Source organism: Leucopleurus acutus, assembly GCF_964270905.1.
Source record: "Leucopleurus acutus genome assembly, chromosome: 4".
NCBI classification, from domain to species: Eukaryota; Metazoa; Chordata; class Mammalia; order Artiodactyla; family Delphinidae; genus Leucopleurus; species Leucopleurus acutus.
This window is the reverse complement of record NC_139146.1, coordinates 126,148,386-126,161,780: the sequence shown is the minus strand read 5'-3', so window position 1 is coordinate 126,161,780 and position 13,395 is coordinate 126,148,386. Positions and strand designations below refer to the sequence as shown.

At 43.2% G+C, this 13,395-nt stretch overlaps 1 protein-coding gene across 2 annotated transcripts in view; it reads right to left on the bottom strand.

Moving 5' to 3' along the window:
- Positions 1-9,322, bottom strand: part of FBXW7 (F-box and WD repeat domain containing 7) — a gene marked incomplete at its 5' end in the record, with an annotated part of 206,006 nt that extends 196,684 nt beyond the window's left edge. The window contains one exon of one of the 2 annotated variants that reach the window (XM_082838428.1): positions 9,290-9,322. The remainder of the gene's footprint in view (positions 1-9,289) is intronic. The other variant, XM_082838427.1, reaches the window with a different exon arrangement.
- Between the last annotated feature and the right edge of the window lie 4,073 nt (positions 9,323-13,395).

Here is a 13,395-nt window from a genome sequence, read left to right as displayed (position 1 = left end):
AACTACCTTTTTAGAGAGGTAGGTACTATTATTATCATCCCAGTTTTACAGGTTCACACACAGAATAAACAACTTGACCAAGGTCACATAGCAGCACAGCTGGAACCTGGGTCTATCAACTCCAAGGCTTGCCTCTCAACTACTATGTCACATACATAGAATTACAAGTATCCTTCTAAGGCAAAGCTAGGGAAATGTGGCCAATGAGGAAAGACAACAAACCAGAATCAAAAAGAAATTCCAATGTAGTCAAAAACCATATGTCCGCCCCCTCTCCTAGCAGGTACTGTGGATTTTTTCCCACCCTAGAATACACTGATTATCCCATACAGATTAAAACTTCAATGGTTTAAAGAATCCAGATGTTGAAAAACTAGGAGCTAGAGTCAATCATCTAATCAACATTTCAAAGGGTGGTAGATAACGAGTGGTAACACCCCGTGTCCACAACCCAAAGAAATAACAGGGTGTGACCTCTGACTAAGGCTGACCTCAAAATTTCCTGACCCATTCTCCCCGAATCTGCCACTTCCCTCCCTCCTTCGCTCTGCGTTTCTCCCCTCCTCTATACATCCCATCTCTCCTCTCCTACTAAAAGGCCTTTACAAAAACTTGGAAATTTTGTGTTTCCTACTCTCAATTTCTAATCTAGTTAAAACTTTTATATTTCTCTAAGGAAAAAAAGTCTACCTGTGTAATACTCAGGTAGAAAAAAGGTTCCCTACTCGTTAGAGCAGCATTCCAAAAGTTATGTTAGTCAATGAAGAGACAACCAATCATGCAAAAGAAAGCTGATGACCAGCATATTTATTTATATAACCTGGTATTATAGACATAATAAATAAACAGGAAGAAATTAAACTCACTAGAGATTATGCTCTTCTCCCATCTATCCAGTAACCTATTCATAAGTATAATTCTTTCTGAAAATCTCTAAAATGGAAAGAAGCTAACTCCAGAATTATAACTCCAATCACTACCAACAGAGAGAAATATTTAAAATACTGACTTTGTTTAAAAACTAGAATATCCATTAAATTAACTACTTAACCAGAGATCCACTAATATATAAGTCAATCTGATTTCTGCATTTACACCAAAATCTAAAGCAAATCTGCCTTAAAAGAAAAGTTAAAGAATGAGAACAAGAGTTGGCAAGACAAACAGTGCTAAGGAACATAGCTCAATCTTTTTTTTCTGCCTTTGGATTTTTTTCATACACTTATCTTAAATATACAGTTCTATTAAACAAACAAACTATGAAGGCATAGACGAATTGTTCTCAAAGTAGAAATACTTTCCAAATACAAAAAACTGTCAAGAAGCATTTATTTCTTGAATTGGCCAATAGAACACTGATTATACCAAGTTTGAAGGAAAAGTTATTTCTGAAAACTGATCCTGTATTTAATAAATATTAAGCATGAAAAGGGAATAGCCAACCCTCCCTCCCTCACTCTCATCATTTTAGGAAAAGGAGAAAACTAAAAATTTAGTTAAAACAAAATCCTTCAATAAAATCCTTCAAATAAAATTCCTTCAATCTTAATTTGAGATGTAACGATACAAATAAAACTTATTAAACTTCACGGGTTTTTTTTTAAGTTTTTTATTCCCAGTGTTAAAGAGATGAATAGTTTAAAGACTGGATAATCCAATTACATCCTGATATTTCTAAATGGACAATTTAAACCACAGTCATTTTCAGAGATAATAAATTATTCAAAAAAGAGTCCTTTCTGATCTAAGCACTATTGAAGTCTTTAGGGATGAATTCAAATTCCAGTTATGTTCAAATCAGTCTTTCTTTTCTATAAACAATAAGCACAGCAGTTCTGCCATTTCTTTACTTTTTAAGATTTTTTTAAAATAAAAACATTAATGAATGATACACTGTTTCAGAGGCTTTTGGAAACACGGCAGAATTACTTCAGTATTATTTGTCAAACTCAATGGCTGAATTTAAGTGTTCGGCAATATAAAGCCTGACTTTAGCCTTCCGTCTATGCCACAGTTTAAAAGATCTTTAACTTAATAAGTTAACAGTGATGGGTCACCTTACTATATGCCAGGCACTGGAAGAGCTTTGCATATGTTTTACATTATCTCATTTAATCCTAACAACAACCCTGTATAAGACATGTCCCCATCAACAGGTGATAAAGTCGACAGTAAAAGGATAAGTAGCTTGTCCCATGCCACAAAGCCAAGAAAGGTACTGCCTAACTAATGAGTCTTCTGCCTCCAGAGTATCAATGTATTTTATGAGGGAAATGAGAAATGAATTAGCAACTGTTGCTGGCTCCATGTATGCATATATTCAACCATTAGATAGTTATAAACTACCCACCATTATTAGTGGGACAAGTCCTTCTCAGACCTAGAGGATGTCATGCAAAGGTCTATTACTACCCCTTACACTACCCTGAAAAGCATGCCATCCTAAAAGTCTCATTAAGTTATATACATTCTTCCAAAAACAAACAAGCAATCTGTCTTGACACTTCACATTTGGCCTAACATATATTGATGGATTCAGTATCTTCTCCTATGGTGATCCTCTCAGAGGAAAGGCTAAGTGATATTAAAAATATTTTGTACCACTATCTTTTAATATTTCCTAAATTCCACAGCAGTCATGAAGGAGCATCTAGCATGATATATGTACACACAGACACACAAACAGCACATGCTACCTCCTGCCTAAAGCCACCCAGATTTCCAGTAGCTAACCTTCAGCTGGAAAAAAAGGGCTGAGGTGAAACAGCAGAGCAACAGAAACTGCACAATATCAGATTGATCTACTAGCTATCCCTTAGATGAGGGGAAAGAGCAAAAAATAAGATACTAAACAATAACATCTCTTGCCCATTTTTTTTATTATTTTCCAACTACCTGTATTGCAGGATAATACAACACAAACATAATTATTTTCTTAGTTTTAGAGAAATCAATTGTTACTCAAAATTTTTTAAGGGAACATTTTAGAAAAAACTGTATACACTGGTTTGTCACTCAATATCCAGATCAAGTACAGATGTTCCCTCAAATATTTCACAATTCTGAAGGTAGAACAGGAGGAAATTTTAAATATACATGTGTGTAGAAGTATAATTATTAGAAAATATATATCCTATAGTGTTCAGGAAATTTCATGTAGATTTAGGAAACACACTCCAAACACAGTGTGAAAGGGATCATGAGACAGTATCAATGAGGTATCATAAAAAAGTAGCAAAAATCTAAAACTAAACTAAGGCATAAGACAGACTGGTTTGACACTCAGTGGGGAAAAGTCTCAAAGTAGAAATGTTTAACAGCAAGAGCTCATTATTTGAAAACAACTTTACTCATCTGTAATGACAATTCAGCTACATTAAAATAAATAAATAAATGAAACCTAATACACCACTCTTTTCCCTGGTCCACTGGAAATGTCACCAACACAGAATATTTCTATTTGGATAGAAGGTAGGAGATAGGAGATGGACACCTTGTGTCTTTTAAATTGCCACTCATCCTTAAGCTTGAAATAAAAGCAAGATTTTTTAAAAAAGCAAGGAAAGAATCCTCTCCTAATGAATAAAAAAGCAACTTTAGGGCTTCCCTGGTGGCGCAGGGGTTGAGAGTCCACCTGCCAATGCAGGGGACACGGGTTCGTGCCTCGGTCCAGGAAGATCCCACACACCGCGGAGCGGCTGGGCCCGTGAGCCATGGCCGCTGAGCCTGCGCGTCTGGAGCCTGTGCTCCGCAACGGGAGAGGCCACAACAGTGAGAGGCCCGCGTACCGCCAAAAAAAAAAGAGCAACTTTACAGTGACCTTCTTTCTAAAAGGTATACTAAAATTGTCAGGTCATGTAAAATTGTCAGACCTCTTTTTTAAAGGAAGAGGAATTGAAGTATCAATTATATATGTAGAAACATTATATAAAGTAAAAGCAGGTTTGAAACTAAAAAGTGGTCACAACTGCAAGAATAACCCCTTCCCCTGCCATAAACAGGGGACTCCTGAGATAAATAAGATTTATGAAACCAGGGTAAAAATATACCACCGTCCAATGCTGACATATGAAACAGATGTTTTGATATTAGCTGTGATGTAAAATTGCACAAAGTGAATTATCCTTTCTAAACAACACATCTGAGATTTATTTTTTGGGTGAATCTATTAACCCATGCTACATTTACCCTTAAGAACACAGCAAAACTTTTTAAAGTACAGAGTTAAATGATTTAAGTGACCTGGTAAGATATAATACTTGAAATTAACAAAACAAAAATTGTGGAGCCAATAATTCTACACAATGAACTTGGTCACTGCAAAAGATAAAAGCTTTAAGAAACAGAAGTACCAAACCTTAATGTTCTTATAGTTTGACAAATATTTTCATCTGATTCAAACAAACCATCAATACTTCTAATTTTACATCTAAAGTAAATGCTTTACAACTTATTTTCAGAACCTTTCAAAATTATACTCACAAGTTTCTTCAAAGATACTTCTGGCCATGATACACGGCCAGTATATCACTATATGGTATCTTATATGGTATGGTATCTTTGAATAAGAAATACAAGTAGTCCTACCTACTTTTTAGCTTCATCACCTTATAGATGGCATTGCCCCTGCTCCTCAGTCCATAGTTTTCATCACTGTGGAGGCAAAAGTACCTTGAACAGTAGACTCTGTGCTTTATGCAGAATCATTTTAAGACTGCCTCCAAGGAACACATCTCATTTAGAAAACAGAGACCAGCTAAAAGAGCCAGTCCCAGCTTTGTAGTGGAATGAAGCTCATACTGCATGTTGGTGGACTTGGCAGTCAGTGTTCTATACCAGGGGTCCATAAACAACGAGCCAAACCCAACCTACCTCCTGTTTTTATGTATAAGGTTTTATTAGAACACATTCACATTCATTCACTTACATACTGTCTGTGGCGTTCAAGAGCACTTCAAGAGCAGAACTGCATTGTTGCGACACAGACCATATGGTCCACAAAATCTAAACTATTTACTATTCAATAACTGGCCTTTCACCAAAAAAAAGTATGCCAACCCCTCCTCTACACAATGAGATGCCGGAGGCAACACAAGACTTCTCCAAAAACCATCTCCAAGTACACGAATTGGGCTGCTGCTAGCCTAGGTGTGGGCTTTGGGACCATCCGGTGATAAAACACACAAACACACACCCTCAAGGCTCTTTAATCATCCCATATCAGTCCCAAAGTTGCCAAGGCAGAGCACACGAGGTGATCACTCCCTACTACCAGGGGCCCACCTTCCCCACTTGCCTTCACTAGTAAATCATGTTAACCCCAAAAGGCTGCCCTTTAAAGTTCATCGAAACATGATTTCGCCTGCATAAAAACTGTTGTGGAAAATAGTGGGTGAGGAGAGAAGGCACTCATATGGCATATATTCCAGATCCTAGAACCACCATAGATCTAGCTCCCTGTCTAAATAGCTGTGGCCCAGAAGGTCCTGCCATTTGAATTATCACTCTTAAGAAGAGGCCAAACAGGCTACTAAGAAGGTGAATTGGAACTAAGGAACACAAAAAAGTGTGGATATACATATTCCCTACCTCACAATTCTTAATCCTTGTTAGTGTCAACACTAAATGCAAGTTTCACCACAAAAATTTTAAATTTTAATTTTTTAAAAAATCAGTCTTCCAATGTCCATAAATGCTTCGAAGACGTCTGAATTTTTTTAAGTGCCAAGTTGGTTTTTGTTTGTTTTTTAATAAAAAGGGTTTTTTTTAAGGCATTTTCAGCACTGCTGTGCCAACACAGGGATATCCCCTCCATTGTATGGGACACAAAGACACACACCAACTGCGAGCAGGGGAAGCAGCGTTCTTTGCCAGCTATTTTTAGCCCCACTTCGTCATGTTAGAGACCAAACTTAGGATAATAATGAAAGGCAAACTTTAAAAACATGAATTTGATGAAACAGATCTGTCCTTTTATGTATAAGTTCCTTAACACTGAAATCTTATATATTCTTCTGAACAATCTCAAGGGACCTATATACCTTACAAAAAGCTTGTTAGTATTTCAAAAATAATCATCTGCCCTAAGACTGAACTGGTGCCCATGTTTAAAGGTTGTTCCTCCTTTTTCAATTTCAACCCTTATTCACTTTTAAAACAGGAGAGTCTCAGCCATTCTCCTCTTCCTGTATCTTTGCTAACTTTAACACATTCCCCTCCCCCCAAATACCCATTTTTCAGCTCTCTACTCTCCATCAGCACTATAGAGAAACCTTAGTACTTTTATAATGACTCCCAATTCTACATTTTCAGCATATCACTCATTATTTTACTGTCTTAAGATTGCATTGGTATCCAATTTTAACCCTAAAATTTAATGTCCAAAGTCCACTGCCTCATTTCTGAATTACTTTTTATAAGAAACCACTAGCACCATACCAACATACTGGAAGCACCTTCTTTTTCACCCCTCCATCTGTACAGCTCTTCAATGACTGTAGTGTAAAAATGTTAGTTCTCTAGAAAAACAAAATCCTAATCCAGGTATAATGCCTCTTGGCTTAAAATACGATTTCTTCTCAGTGGTCTAAAACTACCCTCTCAGAAACATTGTTCTCAGTTCATTCTTTGGGCTGTAAACATGTATCCACACAAACACAAATTGGCCCTAAGCCTACTCAACAATCTCCCTCTGTATTCCCATAAGCTAACTTCCTAATTACATTTGTCCCTCACCCCCTCCAATTCCAAAAGTCTTAAACACTTTATCTCCACCTGTTCTTTTCTTCCTAAAAAACACTTTCTCCTGGCTCAGACACTCCAATAAGTTCTGTATAGTCCAACATCAACATTTCCCTAGTGAAAAATGTACAAATACATGTACATCTATAAGGTATCAAACAGTTGCTGACATACAGTCGTCGTAGATAAAAACTGGTCCATTCCTCCTTTTATATAATTTTGTGCAATCTGCGTTTCACTGCCTCTGCCACCCATAAGCAAAAGCATCTCAAAGGCAGGGACCCACAAATGCTCTGTTGTTTCTTTGCTACCCAAATATACATTAAACATTACCATGATTTTTAACCAATCTATAGTCAACACAATACAAATCAAAGTTGTAAGCAACTTTGATGGAGTATAATCTACGCTCAAACTAGTTTGTTGGTCTGTCCTCTTTTCCTCCCCCAAAAAACAGCCTATGCAAGACTAGATTTCTCTTCCTCCTATGTTTGTGAAGTATGGGATACATGACTTCCTCAAGGTCACAAAATAACAGATCTAGAGACATTTGTTTTTTTTGTTTTGTTTTGTTTTGGCGGTACGCGGGCCTCTCACTGTCGTGGCCTCTCCCGTTGCGGAGCACAGGCTCACGGACGCGCAGGCTCAGCGGCCATGGCTCACGGGCCCAGCCGCTCCGCGGCATGTGGGATCTTCCCAGACCGAGGCACGAACCCACGTCCCCCTGCATTGGCAGGCGGACTCTCAACCACTGCGCCACCAGGGCAGCCCGCGAAATTTGTTTTTGATTCCACGTCTAACACTACATCCACTACTCAATATATATATATATTTTTTTTTTTGCGGTACGTGGGCCTCTCACTGCTGTGGCCTGTCCCGCTGCGGAGCACACGCAGGCTCAGCGGCCATGGCTCACGGGCCCAGCCTCTCCGCAGCAGGTGAGATCTTCCCGGACCGGGGCACAAATCCGTGTCCCCTGCATCGGCAGGAGGACTCTCAACCACTGCGCCACCAGGGAAGCCCCACTACTCAATATTTTGATGCCAGTACTTATTTAAAGTAGAATTAAAGGTTCCTAACAAAAGCATAACAAGGAAAAGGCATATAAAGAAAAACAAAACAGCTGGTGAAGTTCCAGAGGAGGGCAAAGTGATCAAAAGAATGTAAGAAATTATTTTAAGACAAAAAGTCAGGAAAGATGATAGTAAAGAGGAACAATCAAAATCTACAAACCAGGAAAAGATGAACTCCAGCTTGTTCTAGCAATTCTCAAAATACGAACTTGGGATGTGTCTTGAAACTTTATAAAGAGACAGGTTTGGGATAAATAAATGAACTGTTACATAATTCAGGGGCTAGTAAACTTGCAGAATTCATCTCTTCAAAAGAGAAAAAGTACAGGATGAAAAGTGTTTGAGAAAGTTTTAAATAAGTTTAATCAAGATCCTGAATGGAAAAGTTAGCATGGATAATCCCAGGCTTACATTCACTCCCACAAAGTTTCTCTCAGCAGTGGCTTCAGAGTGTAAGCTCACACAATTGTCTGGAGGGGCCATAATTCTTAGTACTGCCTATGTTCTGTTATATAAAATTCCACCCTATGCTTAACCCTAAGGTCTGTATAAACATATGAAATGTCAATTACTTTCCTGCACCTTAATTTGGCACTCTGAGGGGATACCTAAATTATAAATCAAAGATTTTACAGACTTCACCTTTAAAATAAAGGAAGAGGAAAAACATCATTCTTCAAAGAATTAAACATCAGAAGTTTCTCCTCATTTGATACAGAAGCATGAGATAACTCAAATAAGCAAAGCTTCAAGTCATTCCAACAAACAAAAAACTGCTAGCAATTAGGACATATGCTACTGAAAAAAAAAAAAAGCATTTGGGTAAGGAAAAAATTTAACACCTTTTATAAACTGGTTAAAGTACTAAATGCTCTCCCCCAAATCAGTTGTGATCAAAAGACCTCAGAATTTCCTGAGTAACTGAAATGTTACAGTGTCTTCCTGATACGCAGGAACTGCACCCAGGAAATGAGAAGGTAAAAAAAATTCCTGTACCACTAGGTACTGAAATGAAATCTCTCAAGGAAGACTGGCAAAAAAGAAAGCAATTTTACTTTCAGGGGTTCCCACTTGGGAACCAAATAAGAATTGCCCAGAGACAAAAACTACCGCGCTGTTTCCCACCGGGTGTACCAGGAAAATGTGTATTACAGAGATGTCCCTTGTGCGCACACAGGCTCTGGCTTCCTCAATTTCCTTTTGCCAATTACTGGCCAGAAAGCTACCAAGTGTCCACCCTGGAGAAAGACAGAACTCCTCGAAGAGAAACCTGTGGGCTTGCGTATCACACGTACAGAGCGCTAAAAGGTTACAAAACACTGGACTGCCGGATGCCTCTCCCCTCAGTGAGGACTAAGGTACCCCTCTCGTCTATACACTCCCAACACTCCTGGAAAACACCGGCAAAACTCCGGAGGACGCCCCAGCATCCTCCCCCTTTCTATCCCTCCATTCCCTTTCCCAGGGCCACTCACACTTTAGAGAAGAGCCGGGCGCTGAGAGCGTGGGGTGCTTCCCTTCCTTCTTGGGACTCAGGCGGCAGCTGCGGCAGGCTCCGGAGCGTTAGTGAGGAAGAAGCGGGGCTGGGATCGCTAAGCCGGCGGCCACCCGGGACTCTTCCGCGCCGCCGGAGCAGACGAGGCGGCGGCCCCGCTTACCTCCTCTTTTCCTCTTCCTGGGTCTCTTCAGGCTGGGTCTTCTGCCCGTCCCGGGCCACTTCTCCCCAGACAGTCACGTTTGGGAGGCTCCGGATTTTGTTTTTCAAAAGTTTCTTCTGGGCGGAGGCTGCGGCCGGCCCCCCGGGTCCCCCCCGGCCCCGCCGCCCTCGGGGCTGGGGCAGGGGAGGGGGCTCTAAGAACTCCTCCCGGAGTCCTGCCGAGGAGCCGGGGGGCCGGCGACTGGCCGAGAAAGAAGACCCCCGAGGGGGCGGAGGGGAGGGGGCAGGGAAGGAAAGGACGGCGGCGCCGGTCCTGCTGTCCCCGCCGCCCCGGCCTCCGCTTCACATCGGGGTCCCCGCCCCCCCGGTTGGGGGGTGGTTGCCGGGCTTCGGGTCCCGGCTCATACACTCCAGGGCAAGATGCTACGGCCCCGGGCGGGTGGCCGAGGCGGCGGCGAGGTGGGGGACCCGGCCGGCTCCGCTCGGCGCCGCCCCCGCTCCCGGCTCCAGCATGTGTCGCTGCGGCTGGGACCCCCTCCCTCCACCTTGGGGGTCCCTCGCCCCGCGCCCCGGAACGGACAGAAGCTCCGGCCCCTCCTCAGCGTCCTCTCACCGCGGAGCAGCCGACTAGTCCCGACCCGAGGTAGCCGCCTCCCTGCCCCCCAGCCGCCGGCTCCGGCTCGGGCTCGGGCTCCGGCGTGTGCAGCCGCCGCTGCCGGCCGGGAAGGCGAGGGGGGGAGAAGAGGGGTGGCCGCGGCTCCCTCTGGCCCAGGTTAAGGCGGAGGTCTCGGCGGCGGCCAGTGCAAGGGCGCTGGGTCTCTCGGATGCTCCCTCGCTCTCACGCTCTCGGCGGCGGCGGCGGTAGCGCCCCGAGCTCAGCTCGCTGTCTCCCTCGCTCAGTGCGGGGCTCTCGCCTCACTCCAGAGAGAGGGGCGGGAGGAAAACGGCGCGGACCGATGACGCAAGTCACCTAGCAACCGCTCTCTTCCCCCCTCCCTTTTCTCTCCGCTCGGAGGCTTCCTCCGCGGGCTTTTTTTCCCCTTTCCAACCACCCCGCCCTGGGCGCCTCTGGCGCGCACGATGACGCTCCAAGGGAAGAGGAAGTCGGGTTCGGCGAGCGGGTGGGTGCGCCTCGGGCCGCGGGACTCGCCGCCGCTGCCGCCGCCTCTACGGCCGCGTCAGAACTGAGGAGAGGAAGGGGAGGAGCCGCGTGGAGCCTAAGCTGCCGCCTAAGCTTACCCCTGACCCGAGGGCAGTGGAGAGAGCTTGCTCCGTAGCGGTTTCCTTCAGAGCAGGTGGTGACTGCTCCTTGGGGAGCAAGGAGGAGGCCCAGGCCGCGCGGCCATGCTCGGGCGCGCATCACCCGAAGGTGAGGCATTTGGCCCCAACGGGCCTTCGAAAAGCCCGGCTGAGCGAGAAGTTATCTTACAGCTTGATCCGCTGCACCTGCTCGAGGGAGCGAGCGCCCCACCCTTCCCGCCGTGTGGGGCGAGACCCAGCGCCCGGTAACGCGTGGTCGGGCCGAGCAAATGTTTGATGAATGAATGAATGAATGCCTCCCTCCCTCCCTCGCGGAGCTCAGAGGAGTTTTACGGAAGTGCAAGCGCTTTGTAAACTGCGTAGCATTGTAAAGATGAGAGTTGTAACACATCCCTCTCCCTCCCCCGTCCCCCTCCCCGCAAGGAAATAGGTGTGCGACTTGAGTGAGGAGTCACACAACTTGAGTCTTTAGTGAAAAAGGAGGCGAATTGCTGGGACGAGGGAAGGGAGCCATCCTCCCGGAGAGTGTGGAAGGATTTTTGACTTTTTCAGGAGGAGAATTTAGCAGTGCCTCCCTTTCAGGAATCCTTCTTGCTTGTGGTTTGGAGCTTTGGAGAGCTGGTATTGGTTGTTAATCAGTGTCCATTACCGTCATCAAGAAATTTTGGCCTGTGTTTCAGGTCTGACTCAAAGGCTATTTCCTTTCTAAAATATCATTACCATTTAGGCAGGTCTTCCTACGGGTGTTATCCTGGAAAGTAAATCAAAGTAAAAAACTCATGAGGTTGAAAGGGTGGTTCTCTAGGACAAGAAATTTTAAGATAAAAGGATTTCAGAATCCTCAGAAATCTGTCTTGAACCTGTCCTGGTGAATAGTGTGAGAACGAGATAAAAGCAGCAGTGATGAAAGGAAGCAGATTCCACAGTTGGGTCTCCGGACTCTGGCGCTCCTTGCCTCGTCTGGAAGCAGCAGTAGTGGCTGTTACAGGTCTTTCCACTTCAGGGGGTGAGGCGCAAGTGTTTATAGGCAGATCTGGGGAGCTCAGAGTTCCTGACACTCCTGCCACCACCATATGCAAAGAGGCCAAGGAAACTTGTAACTGGGTAAAATCCAAGGGCTCATTTTTATTAAAATGCTGCAGTAAAAGTGATGGGAGGCGGGAGATGGATATTGCCAAAGCAAGAAGAGACTCACAAAGTAGCGTCTGCACAGCTGCCCTTCATCCAAAGTTCTAAGAACCAGGTTAACTCTCCTACTTTTCAGCTACCCTGGATTTGACTCTCTTCTCGTGACCAGTCCTTGCCAGGTCCTTCCAAATAAGACTCACAGGAAATCAAACCAGCAAGTGATGGCCCCACATGGCTACAAAGTAAATCTTTTTGGATTTTGCTCCTCTTCCTAATTTTTTGATGAAAATGGCAAGAATAAAATATACAGAATGAGGGGATTTTGTAAAGCCAAGCACCTCTGAGAGCTTTGGATGAAAAGAATGCAAACATCAGAGCTCTGCAACCCAGCAGAGGACGCCTCCAGAAAAGTGTGTAACCACATGGAGCTTTTCAGCAGCCTGATCTGTTTTCGTTGTCAGTGGCTCCACCAGAGAACTTTGGTGCTGAGAGGCAGAATGGCACTCAGCCACCTACTGATGAAGTTACAGCTGCACTAGCTTACTAGGCAAGATCCACCCACTTCACCCAGTATGGTAACTGGAGGAAACAGCTGGAACTGGTGACGGCAGAGAAGGAAATTCATACATTTCCAACTTGGTCTGCATCTCTTTAGTTCTTTTACTTCTTATTAATCCAGAGGAGAAAACAGCTGGTTCATTCGCAATTCCAAAAAAAATCCGAAGTTTTAGGTAACAGCGTTCTTTGCCTGGTACATCGGTTTGTGTGATAAAGATCTGCATACTATGTTAAAATATAACAATGGGATATTTGTATAAGGCTCTTCTCTGCTACACTTGAAAGTGAGCTCGTCTGAGAAACTATTTTATCAGTTTTATTATCCCACATCAGTAGCTTTTGCTGTCAAAGATTTCATAAGCTAAATTTTCTAGCAAAATTTCTTTCTAGAAATTCCATCTACAATATTCAGTTACTTTTAGCGGTTTTACTGTGACATATGCATTAAAATGCATAAATCAGTTATTCAGTTGTAATGAGTAATTGTAAAAGAAACCTCCATGTAACCAACCAGGTCAAGAACTGGAACACTGCCAGCACCCCAGAAGTCCCCCAGTGACCTTCCTGAACACAACTCTTTCCCTCCCTTTTAGAGGTAACCATTATTCTAACTTTTGTGATAACCATTTCCTTGCTTTTCTCTATTGTTTTATCACAAGTATGCATGCATCCCTAAACAGTATATTGTTTGGTTTTGCCCTTTCTTGGAACAAAATAATATGTAACCTGTTGTGCTTACGGCTTCGCTCAACATCGTTTTTAATCCATATGTTGTTCCTATAACTGTAATTTATTCATTTTAATTGTTGCATATTACAGTGTTCTATTGTAGCAATATGCCGTCATTTATTAGGCATTCTATTGTTGATGGATATCTAGGTTGTTCCAGTTTGGAACTGTTACAAATGCTGCTGTAAATATTCCTCATGTATGTATTCCATCACGTCTATGTGAGTTTCTGTATGGTGTATACCTGGG